The following is a 17774-nucleotide window of genomic DNA, read 5'->3' as shown; positions in this document are numbered from 1 at the left end:
ATTTAGTTATCTTGTCTATAGAATACGACACAGCTGCAAAACATGGCATCACTGACATAATGTATGAGTTTACAAATCAAGGACATGCAAATTATAATTGTCATAAAAGTACTGTTCCTGGGAAGATATATTTTCTCAGCTCTTAGTTATAAACATTTTTCTTTTATTCCTAATTAATAATTTATCCATTATTTAAAATTTATGGTGAGCAAATAAAGTCTGTTACTTATTACACGTCACACTGTACAGAATGCCGTAAACAAAAATATACATTTATGGTTTGCTTCAAATATTTTTACAATGTTTATACAGTTTGTAATTTATTTACTACAAAGATGCATTTTATTTGTTGTGTGCAATATTTTTCATCAATATAGTTCTGTAAGTAATACTTCTCAATAATGTTTCATTTTTATCAAACCTACTTACAAAATTATAAAATTTGATAAACCTTACAAAGTCCAACCGTGCTACGGATAAAATGAGTCTGCACCACTTGGACTCGCGTGATCCCGGCAGCTCTCATGAACCCAACTACCTAACAAATATATTACAGAATGGAAACGCTAATTATTTTTATGTAGATTAATTGTTTAAATGAAATCAAGCTGAGCCAGAGTAACTGCATTATGGTGTTGGTTCCTGTATTAACAACACCTGGCATGATGTGCTGTAAAATTTCACAGTACTAAAATTGAGTTCAAGTTCTAATTTAAATATTCCTTTTACTATCTAAATTCAGGTGAACGCAACAGAGTAAAATAATCTGACATCATGAAATAAAATTGGATAACAATGTATTTCTATAACAAACAAACAATGATACTATTAGTTGATATATGATTATGGTGGCAAGACCACACTGGTTGGTGGTGAATAAATAGATAAAAGCCTACAGGATTTGAATGACAATTAAGCAGTTTACCATCCAAGACTAACGGCTTGAGTGGCTGCACGATTCTGTCCACGATGTCATGCTAAGTCCCTGATATCATATTCATCCCTGTGGGGTTTTGGTGAGGCGCGCGAGCTTTTCCAAATATGGAATGAAAATTACCGACTGAATACAACCCATGTTACAAGGCAAACACTACGCCGCTAATATAAATTACCGGTTGTGCTTGGCTGCAACGGCATGACGACCGTTGCCACCCTCTCCAATGTCCTTCAACCTCTGACGCTCATTAGTGTGAGATTTTCTATGTCCGGAGCCTGCGTGAAAGGTTCTTTACGAAATCAAAGACCTGAGACAACTCCAAGAGTGCATACCGCGTAATCCTCGAAATTCTCATCGCTTCTTTGATTTAGGGTTCGGCGTTATAATTCTGAGCACCTCTTCTGCCAACCAAAGGGTTAGCTCCAAAGCTTCCGGCCAATGAAAGCTTAATAACAATGTTACTTCTCCAGCCTACGGTAATTTTGTTAGGATGAACCAATCCGCGATTCTCCCACACCCGAGGAAAGCGTGTCGAAAACTTTCGCAAGGCTCGGAACCAAAGTGTGGCCTTCTACCACCACAGAGCAGAAACTAAGGCGTATGGTTTCTCATGCAACGTAGAAAGATGTAATTTCAATAAATCGTGTTTTAGCCAGGACTCGAGGAATTCGCCCTCTTAGCAAATAATTACCTTCACTTACTTGAAGCATTAAATGGCTGACCGAAGTGCAATTGTTGTTCTGCTCCGCTTTTCTGGCGAGTGCCTCCCATTCACAGACGCAGTTCTCGTATGCGACGGGAGAATCCAGCCAACAACGTTCATTCTGGCGCCAGTTAACCCACCAGCCAGCAAGTATTTGTCGTCCCGAGGCTGGAGAGTCTTAAGGCGACTTTAACCTCTCCTCCAGGGCAGCTTTCAGGTAAACGGAGGCCAACTTCCCTCTTCCATACATTCCGACACCTCACGTGGAGAACCCAAACCTAGCAATCAGGTGAAGTTACTAAAAGCATGCCCTATGCACACTTGATTCAAATGTAACTGGAAGGAAGAGATGATGTACCGCCGCCCCACACCGAACCCAGGGTTATTGTGCGTTGTAGGGTTCGGCCCCCAGTGGACACCCCCCCACCCCCGCGCCCCCTCTCCCCAGGTACGTCTCATACCAGACGAGTGTAACCCCAATGTCTGCGTGGTAGAGTAATTACGGTGTACGGGTAGGTGGAGACAGTGTTTGCGCAGCAATCGCCGACATAGTGTAACTGAGGCGGAATAAGGGGAACCAGCCCGCATCCGCCGAGGCAGATAGAAACCGCCTTAAGAACCATCCACAGGCTGGCCGGCACACAAGACCTCGACACTAAGCCGCCGGGCACACTTTCCCGTGCGGGATGCAGCGCGTTAGACCGCGCGGCTTGCCGGGCGGGTATCCCACCCTTGGCCTGATCTCTTTCAACTCGTGTAGAAAGAATTGAAGAGTGGTAGCTTTAGAGGGCGAGGACCGCAGCTTTGACAGCTGTTTCTCCATTCTGCCACATTTTAACAGGTTTCGTCAGTTCAACGAAAAAAGAATGTTACGAAATAGCCTAATAGAAAACCAAACGTACATTAAAAAAAAAAAAAAAAAGAAAGAAAGAAAGAGAGAGCCGGAGGCTGTGAAATGAAAAGTGCTAGAAGGATCATAATGTCATTGCTTGCGGAAGAAGATGTTGTCCCTATAACAGCGCTGAGATCCCAAACTCGCCTCTACTGGAACTCGGGCATACACCCATGTGACGACAGAGCTAGCACGCGCAAGCATCTGCCGTCCAGTTCACTGTCGGACATAAAACCGTGAAACGGAGGCTTTAAGAGGAGAGGTACTCTGGGTGGCTGCAACCTGGCAAGCTTCAACTAGACACTTTGTCTCGGGTTCTAAGTAAACTGAGGTGACTAATGCCAAGAGATGACGATATGCACATATACAAATGGTGGTACCATTGGTTACACAAGGTATAAAAGGGCAGTGCTTTGGCAGAGTTGTCACCTGTACTCAGGTGATTCCTGTGACAAGGTTTCCGACGTCATTATAGGCGCGGGAATTAACAGACTTTGAATGCGGAGTGGTAGTTGGAGTTGGATGCATGGGACATTGCCTTTTGAAAATAGTTAAGGCATTCAGTATTCCGACATAACTGTGTCAAGAGTATGCTGAGAATACCACATTTCTGGTGTTACCTTTCACCATGCACAACGCAGTGGCCGACGGTCTTCACTTAACGACTGAGAGTAGCGCCGTTTGCGTAGAATTGTCAGTGGTAACAGATAAGCAAAACTGCGTGAAATAATCGTAGAAATCAATGTGGGACGAGCGACAAACGTATCCTTTAGGACAGTGCTGCGAAATTTGGCGTTAATGGGCTATGGCAGCAGACCACCGCCACGAGAGCCTTTGCTAACAGTACAACATCGCCTGCAGCGCCTCTCCTGGGCTCGTGACCATATCGGTTGGTCCCCAGACGACTGGAAAACCTGTACCTGGTCATATGAGTCCCGATTTCAGTTGGTAAGAGCTAATGGTAGGGTTCGAGTGTGGCGCAGACCCCACGAAGCCATGCATTCCAATTTGTCAACAAGGCACGGTGTAATCTGGTGGTTGCTCCATAATGGTCCGGGTTGTGTTTACATAGAACTGACTGGATCCTCTGGGCCAACTAACAGGGTCATTGACTGGAAATGAATATGTGTGGCTACTTGGAGACCATCTGCAGCCATTTGTGATTGACAATGCGCCATGTCACCGGGCCACAACTGTTCGCGATTGGTTTAAAGAGTATTCTGGACTGTTCGAGCTAATGATTTGGCCACACAGTTCGCGCGGCATGACTCTCATTGAACATTTATGGGACATAATCGAGAGATAAATTCGTGCACAAAATACTGCAATTATGGACGGCTCCATATTTCTTCAGGGGACTTCCAACGACTTGTTGAGTCCATGCCATATCGAGTTGCTGCACTAACCTCGGCAAAAGAAGGTCCGACAAGATATTAGGAGGTATCCCGTGACTTACGTCAGCTGAGTGTAATTACACTATGTAATTACAACAGTAACCATTCATGACAGGAACACACTCACTTTCTTGACATAACATTGCAGATGTTCGACAGAGACTCCAATTCAACATGCTTTCTGTGCTGGTTGAAGACCGTGAGGCATCCATTGGGCATACACATGGCGAAATTTCAATGTGTCTTTAATCATGGTATGCGCACTTCCGACGCCCAATCCGACCTCTATGGCAATGGCTGCTACTGTAACTCGTCTGTCTTGAATGATGAGAGCATCTGCCTGCCGGACTACAGCACTGATAACGCGTGCATCATCGGTCAATGACATCAGTGCTTCCCATAACTGCTTCTGTCATTCCTTGATCCTCGCAACGGACGTGCAGTGCTCTCCTAGTGCCATTCTTCGATGTACACTCCTGGAAATGGAAAACAGAACACATTGACACCGGTGTGTCAGACCCACCATACTTGCACCGGACACTGCAAGAGGGCTGTACAAGCAAAGATCATACGCACGGCACAGCGGACACACCAGGAACCGCAGTGTTGGCCGTCGAATGGCGCTAGCTGCGCAGCATTTGTGCACCGCCGCCGTCAGTGTCAGCCAGTTTGCCGTGGCATACGGAGCTCCATCGCAGTCTTTAACACTGGTAGCATGCCGCGACAGCGTGGACGTGAACCGTATGTGCAGTTGACGGACTTTGAGCGAGGGCGTATAGTGGGCATGCGGGAGGCCGGGTGGACGTACCGCCGAATTGCTCAACACGTGGGGCGTGAGGTCTCCACAGTACATCGATGTTGTCGCCAGTGGTCGGCGGAAGGTGCACGTGCCCGTCGACCTGGGACCGGACCGCAGCGACGCACGGATGCACGCCAAGACCGTAGGATCCTACGCAGTGCCGTAGGGGACCGCACCGCCACTTCCCAGCAAATTAGGGACACTGTTGCTCCTGGGGTATCGGCGAGGACCATTCGCAACCGTCTCCATGAAGCTGGGCTACGGTCCCGCACACCGTTAGGCCGTCTTCCGCTCACGCCCCAACATCGTGCAGCCCGCCTGCAGTGCTGTCGCGACAGGCGTGAATGGAGGGACGAATGGAGACGTGTCGTCTTCAGCGATGAGAGTCACTTCTGCCTTGGTGCCATTGATGGTCGTATGCGTGTTTGGCGCCGTGCAGGTGAGCGCCACAATCAGGACTGCATACGACCGAGGCACACAGGGCCACCACCCGGCATCATGGTGTGGGGAGCGATCTCCTACACTGGCCGTACACCACTGGTGATCGTCGAGGGGACACTGAATAGTGCACGGTACATCCAAACCGTCATCGAACCCATCGTTCTACCATTCCTAGACCGGCAAGGGAACTTGCTGTTCCAACAGGACAATGCACGTCCGCATGTATCCCGTGCCACCCAACGTGCTCTAGAAGGTGTAAGTCAACTACCCTGGCCAGCAAGATCTCCGGATCTGTCCCCCATTGAGCATGTTTGGGACTGGATGAAGCGTCGTCTCACGCGGTCTGCACGTCCAGCACGAACGCTGGTCCTACTGAGGCGCCAGGTGGATATGGCATGGCAAGCCGTTCCACAGGACTACATCCAGCATCTCTACGATCGTCTCCATGGGAGAATAGCAGCCTGCATTGCTGCGAAAGGTGGATATACACTGTACTAGAGCCGACATTGTGCATGCTCTGTTGCCTGTGGCTATGTGCCTGTGGTTCTGTCAGTGTGATCATGTGATGTATCTGACCCCAGGAATGTGTCAATAAAGTTTCCCCTTCCTGGGACAATGACTTCACGGTGTTCTTATTTCAATTTCCAGGAGTGTATTTCCGCTTCTCGCACTGCGTCCGATGACAGGACACCCATTTGCTCTTCTTTTCAAACTTCCATTTCACTGTTTTCAGCCCGACTGAGTGCAGCGGACGGTCGCCGCTTGCACGTGCTCCCTCGATCGTCGCGTGGGTGTGCGCCCGTATGCCTCTAGCGGCGAGTTTGGGACTTCAGCACTCTTATAGGGACGGCATCTTCTTCCGCACGGAGGCATATCATAACCATTTTAGCGGTTTTCATTTTGCAGCCTCCGTCTCGTTTCTTTATGAATGAGTATTGCGCAACTCACTGTACAGTGTACGGCGGAGGGTGTTTTGCACCATTGCTACCCATGTCCTTGCTGTTCCCCTTGCACATGAAGCGATGTCAAAGTGATTGACGTTATCATACGAAATGAACGTTGAAGACGATCGTTCTGCAATGTGTCGCAAACGCTGACTTTCTAAACTTCTCCACAAACATTTCGCGAAAAAGTAGTCTTCTTCCTTCTAAGGAATCCTATCTAAGCTCAAAAGGCATGTCCGTTACGCTCTCGTACAGATCGAACCACTCAGAACAGCCGCGCGGGATTAGCCGAGCGGTCTCAGGCGCTGCAGTCATGGACTGTGCGGCTGGTTCCGGCGGAGGTTCGAGTCCTCCCTCGGGCATGGGTGTGTGTGTATGTCCTTAGGATAATTTAGGTTAAGTAGTGTGTAAGCTTAGGGACCGATGACCTTAGCAGTTAACTCCCATTAGATTTCACGCACATTTTTTTGAACACTCAGAACAAAACTAACAGCAAACATCTGAATTTAAAATATCCACCGGTGTGCTGCCGGTCTATAGTGTCCAACGGGCACAATATTTCGACGATCATACATGTCGCCATCATCAGGTGAACTGACGGACTGAGCTCCTGTGAACGTGCCGGCACGGAGATCCGTACGCTATGGCTGCTCAGAGGGAACTGGGTTCGGTCGCGGCGGCGGCCGATTTAAATACCCTCCGCCCGCGGCGCGCTCCCTCCCATTGGTGCGAATTTCGATGGCCTCTCTAACAACGCTGTCCCAGTATCTCGACGTCTGTACCAGAAACCTCGTGCGGTCATACTCCATGGCGTGATTTTCCGACAAACAATGTTCAGCGACCGCCGACTTGCTCGGATACATCAGTCGAGTGTGCCTCTGGTGTTCACGGCATCGATCCTCGACGGTACGCATCGTCTGACCAATATACGACTTGCCACATTGACACGGAATCTGGTACACGCCGGCCTTCCTCAAACCGAGGTCATCTTTGGCGCTCCCCACCAGTGCACGAGTTTTATTTGGAGGACAAAACACAGTTCCGACCTGGTGTTTCTTCAGAATGCGGGCGATTTTCCCTTAGAGTGCGCCTGTGTATGGAATAAATGCAGTGCCTACCTCCTCCCTCGTGACTTCATCCATCTCAACAGGTTGTGCTGCAATGGTTGGGCGGAGAGCACGTTGAATCTGCCACTCTGAGTACCCATTTTTTCGAAATACAGTTCTCAGGTGTTCCAATTCTTGGGGTAGACTCTCTGCGTCAGAGATAGTGCGCGCCCTATGTACTAGAGTTATAAGTACCCCGTTCCTCTGTGAAGGGTGGTGGCAGCTGTCTGCGTGCAAATACAGATCAGTGTGCGTTGTCTTCCGATACACCCCATGACCTAGGGTGCCGTCAGCCCTTCTCTTGACCAAGACGTCAAGGAAAGGTAATTTACCCTCCGTTTCAGTTTCAGAGGGTATTTAAATCGGCCGCCGCCGCGACCGAACCCAGTTCCCTCTGAGCAGCCATAGCGTACGGATCTCCGTGCCGGCACGTTCACAGGAGCTCAGTCCGTCAGTTCACCTGATGATGGCGACATGTATGATCGCCGAAATATTGTGCCCGTTGGACACTGTAGACAGGCAGCACACCAGTGGATAGTTTGATTATCAAATACGCCGGGAGAAACTCAAGAATCACAACATCTGAATTGATTCTATTTCTACTTTAAATCTGACTTGTTACACAATTCATAATCTGGATCAGGACCTAAGTATGGCGGTCTGTAGGTGATCTCTCTTAATGGTGCACTAAACGTCTCCAAAACTCTCCTTGCAGTTTTGTAACGTTACGCTTTGGTAATTAATCGACGTAAGTGAGTTAAGTAGCCTGAGTAGTATGTGAATGGAAGTAGACAAGAAATAAGCTGAATAAAACTTTACTTAGTTATTTCCTTAAACTGACAGAAGAATGTGTAAGTTGCTTCCACATGTCAAGCAACTTACCTGTATACAACAGCGTCACCAGCAAACAGTTGCAGGTTGCTGTACACCCTATCCGAAAAATTTAGGCACATGGAAAACAGGAGAGATAATATCACACCTCCCAGAGAATTCCAGGCGTTACTTTTGTCTCTAATGAACAGTCGTTGCACAAAATAAGATACTGGATTTTATAATTCAAAAAGTCGTAGACCATTACTTGGCATACCGTTCAGCGCATTGGGCTCTGCAGAAGAAGACACCTACATGTTCCCATGCTGACCCAACAATATCGTGAATTATGATTGCAGTGTGCACGAGATCACCGAGAATGGGCCGTGAATCAGTGAAATCGTGTCATCTGTTCTAATGAATAACGCGTTATGTACGCCAGGTCGATTGTCGTGTCTAAATACGCCGTCACCCAGGCGAAAGGTTGCTCGAAACATACATCGCGCCAAGGGGATAGGCTGGAGGGCCAGCATAATGTTATGGGGGACATTCAGCTGACGTTTCAAGGGACGTGTGACAGTAATAGAAGACTTCATGACAACTATGGATTACGTGAATATTGTTCACCTGCATCTCTTCATGCTTGATGTCTTCCCTGATGGCGATGGCATCTTCCAGTAGGATAACTGCCCGTGCCACAAGGCTTGATTCGTTCTACAGTGGTTTGAGGTGTGTGATAGTTAACACATGTTGACTTCCCGACTACGAAATTCGCTTGATCTAAACCAGATGGAACACCTCTGGACCATTATCAGGTGCCAGCTCCATGCTCACAAATCACGGGTCGGTTATTTGCAGGATTTTCGAGACCTGTGGTTACACATCTGGTGACAAATACCCGCAGAAATCTACGAATGCCTTGACACGCACAACTGCTGGTCTATTGTATTCCAAAGGTGGACTGATACGCTATTAAGCAGGTGGTCATAATGTCTTGAGGCAACGGCCTTGCCGCAGTGGATACACCAGTTCCCGTCAGATCACCGAAGTTAAGCGCTGTCAGGCGTGACCGGAACTTGGATGGATGACCATCCGGATCGCCATGCGCTGTTGCCATGACTCACCAGTGTATAAAGCTGTGACCAGTATGTCAGTGATTCAGTGATGGGCTGCAAGTAATAACACATCTATGGCTTTGAACGTCGCCTACGAGACAAGTTGGCCGAGATTTGACAACAACAACACTACGATAAATACGGTACAATGTAAAAACATCGCTGGATAGCACCATCTTACTTATACGGTGTTTATCGATTTTCAAAGTCGTGTGTCGACCTGTCCTACCTCACCGTCTACCTTCAGTGACTGCGCTCTTCAGCTGTTACCATTCAATTCGTAGGTCTTTCATGATTTCGTCCATCCATCGCTTACTGCGTTTGAAAAGCTGACGTGTTCCTTCGGGACCTCCCACATCATAGTTTTGGCCACATGGTGTTCCGGCAAGTGAGCCACATGTTTTGTTCACCTGATTGATAATTCTTCTTGCATTCATTTTCTGTACACTGTTGGTCACCTTATCGGTTTGTACACGTCCTGGCACTTCCTCTTCTTCGTTTTCTGCCATTCGCATATCGTAACGGACCATGAATTTTCGTTTAAATACATGCCACGTGCCACATGAACTATTATATCATTATTGCTTTCTGTGCTGTTTTGCAGCAGCCCTTGCATAATGTCATTGTGTGAGTCATGCTGAAGTATGAAATTACAATGAAATGAATACCCCTAGCTTCATACAGGCGTTGATATAAGTCAACAGGGACAGTTGAAAATGTGTGCCCCGACCGGGACTCGAACCCGGGATCTCCTGCTTACATGGCAGACGCTCTACCCATCTGGGCCGCGCTGGATTAGCCGAGCGGTCTGAGGCGCTGCAGTTATGGACTGTGCGGCTGCTCCCGGAGGAGGTTCGAGTCCTCCCGCGGGCATGGGTAGGTGTGTTTGTCCTTAGGATAATTTAGGTTAAGTAGTGTGTAAGCTTAGGGACTGATGACCTTAGCAGTTAAGTCCCATAAGATTTCACACACATTTCAACATTTCTACCCATCTGAGCCACCGAGGACAGAGGTTCGTGCGACTGCAGGGACTTATCTCTGGCACACCTCCCGTGAGACCCACATTCCCAACTTATTGTCCCGCACTATATTCATAGTCCCCTTGCCCATTATACTCATTACTCATTACTCATGGCTTTTTGCCGATTCCCGTAAAAGTTCGGGCACTGTGTGTGCATCCGCACAGAAGAAGATGGTCAAATGGCCGGTGAGCCTTATACAGGGTGTCACCTAACGTTACCGCTGGATATATTTCGTAAACCACATCAAATACTGACGAACCGATTCCACAGACCGAACGTGAGGAGAGGGGCTAGTGTAATTGTTTAATACAAAACATACAAAAATGCACAGAAGTATGCTTTTTAACACAAACCTACGTTTTTTTTAAAAATGGAACCACGTTAGTTTTGTTAGCACATCTGAACATATAAACAAATACGTAATCAGTGCCGTTTGTTGCATTGTAAAATGTTAATTACATCCGGGGATATTGTAACCTAAAGTTGACGCTTGAAACCTCCGACGTTCAGTTGCGTGTTGTAACAAACAGCTGCAACATACATCGCGTTTATACAGAATGATCTGCCAACGTTGCTTGAAAATGTCCCACTGGAAACGCGTCGACGTATGTGGTATCAGCATGATGGTGCACCTGCACAATCCGCAATTAACACTAGGCTGACCCTCGACAGGATGTTCGACGGGCGTTTCATAGGACGTGGAGGACGCATAAATTGACCAGCCCGTTCTCCTGATCTTACACCTCTGGACTTCTTTCTGTGGGGTACGTTAAAGGAGAATGTGTACCGTCATGTGCCTACAACCCCAGAGGTTATGAAACAACGTATTGTGGCAGCCTGCGGCGACATTACACCAGATGTACTGCGGCGTGTACGACATTCATTACGCCAGAGATTGCAATTGTGTGCAGCAAATGATGGCCACCACATCGAACATCTATTGGCCTGACATGTCGGGACACACTCTATTCCACTCCGTAATTGAAAACGGAAACCACCTGTGTACGTGTACCTCACCCCTCATGGTAATGTACATGTGCGTCAGTGAAAAAGACCAATAAAAAGGTGTTAGCATGTGGACGTAATGTGCTGCTCCAGTCTCTTCTGTACCTAAGGTCCATCACCGTTCCCTTTGGATCCCTACATAATTCGATGCTCTCCGATACACACGATCGAACAGCGGAGGAGTGGTACTCAAGCGTCAACTTTAGGTTACAATGTCTCCGGATGTAATTAACATTTTACAATGCAACAAACGGCACTGATTACGTATTTGTTTATATGTTCAGATGTGCTAACAGAACTAACGGGGTTACTCTTAAAAAACGTAGGTTTGTGTTAAAAAACATACTTCCGTGCATTTTTTTATGCTTTGTATTAACCAATTACACTAGCCCCTCTCCTCACGTTCGGTCTGTGAAATCGATTCGTCAGTATTTGATGTGGTTTACGAAATATATCCACCGGTAATGTTAGGTGACTCACCCTGTATATATATATATATATATATAGCTTGCACAGTACCCTATTGACAACTTGCGTCCCTGGCTTCGTGGCATCTGCGCCATACTCCAACCCTACCATCAGTTCTTAACGACAGAAACTGGAACTCATTTGACCAGCCCACGGTTTTCCAGCCGTCTAGGGTCCAAACGATATAATCACGAGCCAGGAGAGGCGGTGCAGGCGATGTCGTGCTGTTAGCAAATGTACTCGCGTCGGTTGTCTGCTGCCATAGTCCATTAACGCCAAATTTGGCCGCTCTGTCCCAAAGGATACATTCGCCGTACGTCCCATACCGATTTCTGCGGTTATTTCACGCAGTGCTGCGTGGTCTGTTAGCACTGACAACTTTATGCAAATTAATTCTCCGTGGTGACAGGTAATGCAGAAATTTGGTATTCTCGGCACACTGTTGACATTGTGGATCTCGAAATACTGAATTCCCTAGCGATTCCGAAATGGACTGCCTCATGCGTATAGCTCTAACCACCGTTCCGCGTTCAAAGTCTGTTAACTCCCGTCGTGCGGCCATAACCACGTAGGAAACCTTTTCACGTGAATCACCGGAGTACAAATGACAGCTGAGCCATTGCACTGTCCTTTATACCTTCTGTACATCTGCATATCGCTATCCCATGACTTTTGTCACCTCAGTGCAATTATTAGAAGCCGGCCTGTGTGGCCGAGCGGTTCTAGGCGCTACAGCGCGACCACTACGGTTGCAGGTTCGAATCCTGCCTCGGTCACGGGTGTGTGTGATGTCCTTAGGTTAGTTGGGTTTAAGTAGTTCTAAGTTCTAGGGGACTGATGGCCTCAGAAGTTAAGTCCCATAGCGCTCGGAGCCATTTGAACCATTTGAATTATTAGAATCAAAACATATTTTATGAGAATACTTTAATATACTAGACGAAGCTGTAAGCTATCAGACGCTGTGGATGTTAAAGACACCTTTTACGTTTCCCAAGCTGTATTGTTAACGAATAACGTTATCTGAATGTGGTTTTCCACACCTTCAAAGTAATTGAGAATCCGCGTCTGGCAGCAGGAAGTAAAAAATTTATGGGTTCTGATTTATATATTAGTCACTTAAAACTATGAAAATTCCCTTAACCATCCTTTTAAAAGTCTCAGTGGTTTTACAAACGGGGACTTGACGTAATGAAGTACCAAGTTTATTTAATTCATATAATCTGTCCGTTACAAAATTCAGCCGAATGATCCGGTACAAAATAATTACGTCTAAATCTTTTTTTACGAGTATAAATGGCCCACATCACCGTATTTTAAAAGAAATTCATTTTTATTTTAAATTTTTGTTTTGGAATTCCCTTTGTTGTGCGAGCCTATACGGCCTGATCGTTAATGTGGACCTGGTATCACGAGGCTGCGAATTTCATAAGCAGTGAGTCACGGCAGTGGTGAATGTAAAGCGAGAAGGCAGTTCGTGCTGCAAGAGCACAGGAAAAGCTCAACTGCCCCCGTCATGGGGATATCCCGTGCCGACACGAGGGGACTCTGCCGACAGGAAGAAGGGGACGAGTCATGCCCGCACTTCACAATTACGCTGCAATGCCTCACTTATCCTATTTCATTAATTCTATGCTGCGAACTACCTCCGATTACGAACTATTGCTAGTAATTTATTCATTCAAAGGTCATATTATAAGGGCCAGCCAAGTGAAAACGGGACTGATGAAATAATGTAAGTAGACTGATTTTTACTTCAAAATTAATCACCATAGTTGTTAATACATTTAATATTAGCGGTTGCCTACGGAAACACAATTGTTTCATCCGAAGCAAATCGACGGCCAGGAATTTCTTCTTCAGGGGTCCAAAATTATGGAAATCGTTCGAGGAGAGATTGGAACTATGTAGGGGATATAGAAAGAGCCTCCCAGCGAAACTTCTACAGCTTAGTTGAAACAACAGGCACGCCTGCTCAAAAAAAAAAAAAATGTTCAAATGTGTGTGAAATCTTATGGGACTAAACTGCTAAGGTCACCAGTCCCTAAGCTTACACACTACTTAACCTAAATTATCCTAAGGACAAACACACACACACATGCCCGAGGGAGGACTCGAACCTCCGCTGGGACAAGCCGCACAGTCCATGACTGCAGCGTCCAAGACCGCTCGGCTAATCCCGCGCGGCCACGCCTGCTCGGGAAAGTTATGAGGACCTATTGGTTTCGCTGCAAGGACCCGCTGCTTATTGATTTTCTGGAAGATGGTGCTGCAGTTAACGCATAGCGTTACGTTCAATCGCGCCATCAAGCCGAAACACCCAGGAATAAAAAACATCCTGTTACACGTCGCCAGCGTTGTATCGACTATGCTGCCCAAGTTCCGCAGAGAAGCCCTTACACGTCTTCCGTACAATCCCGGTCTTTCTCCATGATATTTTCATACACTACTGGCCATTAAAATTGCTACACCAAGACGAAATGCAGATGATAAACGGGTATTCATTGGACAAGTATACTAAAACTGACATGTGATTACATTTTCACGCAATTTGGGTGCATAGATCCTGAGAAATCAATATCCAGAACAACCACCTCTGGCCGCAATAACGGCCTTGATACGCCTGGGCATTGAGTCAAACAGAGCTTGGATGGCGTGTGCAGGTACAGCTGCCCATGCAGCTTCAACACGATACCACAGTTCATCAAGGGTAGTGACTGGCGTATTGTGACGAGCCAGTTGCTCGGCCACCATTGACCAGACGTTTTCAATTGGTGAGAGATCTGGAGAATGTGCTGACCAGGGCAGCAGTCGAACATATTCTGTATCCAGAAAGCCAGTACAGGACCTGCAACATGCGGTCGTGCATTATGCTGCTGAAATGTAGGGTTTCGCAGGCATCGAATGAAGGGTAGAGCCACGGGTCGTAACGCATCTGAAATGTAGCGTCCACTGTTCAAAGTGCCGTCAATGCGAACAAGAGGTGACCGAGACGTGTAACAAATGGTTCAAATGGCTTGAGCACTATGGGACTTAACTTCTGAGTTCATCAGTCCCATACAACTTAGAACTACTTAAACCTAACTAACCTAAGGACATCACACACATCCATGCCCGAGGCAGGATTCGAACCTGCAACCGTAGCGGTCGCGCGGTTCCAGACTGTAGCGCGCCTAGAACCGCTCGGCCACATCGGCCGGCGAGACGTGTAACCAATGGCACCCCATACCATCACGTCGGGTGATACGCCAGTATGGCGATGACGAATACACGCTTCCAATGTGCGTTCAACGCGATGTCGCCAAACACGGTTGCGACCATAATGATGCTGTAAACAGAACCTGGATTCATCCTAAAAATTGACGTTTTGCCATTCGTGCACCCAGGTTCGTCGTTGAGTACACCATCAGAGGCGCTCCTGTCTGTGATGCAGCGTCAAGGGTAACCGAAGCCATGGTCTCCGAGCTGATAGTCCATGCTACTGCAAACGTCGTCGAACTGTTCGTGCAGATGGTTGTTCAAATGGCTCTGAGCACTATGGGACTCAACTGCTGTGGTCATAAGTCCCCTAGAACTTAGAACTACTTAAACCTAACTAACCTAAGGACAGCACACAACACCCAGCCATCACGAGGCAGAGAAAATCCCTGACCCCGCCGGGAATCGAACCCGGGAACCCGGGCGTGGGAAGCGACAACGCTACCGCACGACCCAGATGGTTGTTGTCTTGCAAACGTCCCCATCTGTTGACTCAGGGATCGAGACGTAGCTGCACGATCCGTTACAGCAATGCGGATAAGATGCCTGTCATATCGACTGCTAGTGATAGGAGACCGTTGGGATCCAGCACGGCGTTCCGTATTACCCTCCTGAACCCACCGATTCCATATTCTGCTAACAGTCATTGGATCTCGACAACGCGAGCAGCAATGTCGTGATACGATAAATCACAATCGGATAGGCTACAATCCGACCTTTATCAAAGTCGGAAACGTGATGGTACGCATTTCTCCTCCTTACACGAGGCATCACAACAACGTTTCACCAGGCAACGCCGGTCAACTGCTGTTTGTGTTTGAGAAATCGGTTGGAAACTTTCCTCATGTCAGCACGTTGTAGGTGTCGCCACCGGCGCCAACCTTGTGTAAATGCTCTGAAAAGCTAATCATTTGAATATCATAGCATCTTCTTCCTTTCAGTTAAATTTCGCGTCTGTAGCACGTCATCTTCGTGGTGTAGCAATTTTAATGGGCAGTAGTGTATTTATGGAGCCCTGAAGAAAGGCATTCGGTCGAAGTGGTGCATGCTTAGGTACAATCATGGTTCCGCAGGCAACCGCATACATTTTTCCATGACCTTCTTGTCTCACAGTGGAATAAGGGTATTAACAATTATGGCGATTACTCTTGGAATAATTAACAGTTTAAGTACTTTTTAGGGCCCTGTACCTCCGTCGATAGCCGGCCGATGTGGCCGTGCGGTTCTAGGCGCTTCAGTCTGGAACCGCGTGACCGCTACGGTCGCAGGTTCGAATCCTGCCTCGGGCATGGATGTGTGTGATGTCCTTAGGTTAGTTAGGTTTAAGTAGTTCTAAGTTCTAGGGGACTGATGACCTTAGAAGTTAAGTCCCATAGTTCTCAGAGCCATTTGAACCATTTGAACCACCGTCGATAACAACGGAACACTTACAGGATCACAATGTTGTCCGTCTGTCTATCTATCTATCTATCTGTCGGTCTGTCTCTTTGTCCGACTGTTAAAATTGCTTCTTCTCAAGAACGGGTAGATGTATCAAGCTGAAATTTATGTCGCATGCTAAGGTCTGCCGTGCCTCTGCGGTATGAAAAATTTAAGCTTCAAGCAAGGAACCCCTTGAGTGCGAGGTCGCAAAAGTTCTATGATGTTTACGGCACTCGAAACTTCGCGTATTTACTATCACCCAACCTACTGGCAACATGGGGCGGGACTGCAGGTATCCAGTGGTGTGCACAGTCTGAGGCTACGGAGCGTAGTTGAACTGCTTAGTCAAGGAGTAACTCACAACAGTGCTACAGTGTTAGTGGTGTTGTTACAAAGCAGAGCAATTGCATCGATAAACAAAGCAAACAATGCATTATGTCCACAACAACACTTGCCGAAGTTGACACTTCGTCAAAATGGAAAGCTAGGAATTTCGCAGAGTGAAAACCAAGTGGCGGATGAAATATTACCGTTTCTGTAAGATGAGTCAGTGGAATGTATGGTGTCGTATATGCTCGACTGGATGAGGAGTCCAATGATGACAATACGTGCGTAACATGTGTAAGTGATGCTGAAACAGGTATCGAGCCACGTGTTCATCATCTTTGTCGGACAGGGAGCCACAAATCCCGTCTCTAGTGAAACGTGTCAAAGGACAGTAGTTGTCAATAGATCGGGTATTAAACATGATTCCATACATGGAAGATCACCCGCAGCATAGTAAAAAAAACAATTATGAACACATTTCGTTTAAATCTGCAAGTATATGATGCTGTGCCGCATAAGTAAAATTGTGGATACTAAAGGGAGAACAAGGCACACTTGTTACAAAACCTGGTGTTATTTGCGCGTTCCAAGGATGCTCGATGCAGTTTACAGGATGTGCATAATATGACCTATTACGTTTTGCACATCAAACTGCTCGCGATACACACTGAAGAGCAAAAGAAACTGGTACACCTGCCTGATATCATGTAGGGCCCCCGCGAGCACGCACGTGCCATGCACTCGACTAATGTCTGAAGTAGTGCTGGAGGGAACTGACACCATGAATCCTGCAGGCCTGTCCATAAATCCTTAACAGTACTAGGGGCTGGAAGTCTCTTCTGAACAGCACGTCGCAACGCATCCCAGACACGCTCAATAACGTTCATGTCTGGCGAGTTTGGTGGCCAGCGGAAGAGTTTAAACTCAGAAGAGTGTTCCTGGAGCCACTATGTAGCAATTATGGACGTGTGGGGTGTCGCTTTGTCCTGCTGAAATTACCCAAGTCCGTCGGAATGCACAATGGACATGAACGAATGCAGGTGATCAGACAGGATGCTTACGTACGTGTCACCTGTCATAGTCGTATCTAGACGTATCAGGGGTCCCATATCACTCCACCTACACACGCCTCAC

The 17774-nt window shown here is 47.1% G+C and overlaps 1 protein-coding gene and 1 pseudogene across 1 annotated transcript in view; both read left to right on the top strand.

Annotated features, from left to right (window-relative positions):
• The window catches only part of LOC126184712 (1-acyl-sn-glycerol-3-phosphate acyltransferase alpha), a 683439-nt gene that overhangs the window by 223959 nt on the left and 441706 nt on the right, over positions 1-17774 (top strand). The gene's annotated exons all lie outside the window — the stretch shown is intronic.
• Positions 9025-9142, top strand: LOC126185958 (5S ribosomal RNA; annotated as a pseudogene).

This window comes from Schistocerca cancellata, chromosome 4, assembly GCF_023864275.1.
Source record: "Schistocerca cancellata isolate TAMUIC-IGC-003103 chromosome 4, iqSchCanc2.1, whole genome shotgun sequence".
Taxonomy (NCBI): domain Eukaryota; kingdom Metazoa; phylum Arthropoda; class Insecta; order Orthoptera; family Acrididae; genus Schistocerca; species Schistocerca cancellata.
This window is presented reverse-complemented; position numbering and strand designations above follow the sequence as displayed.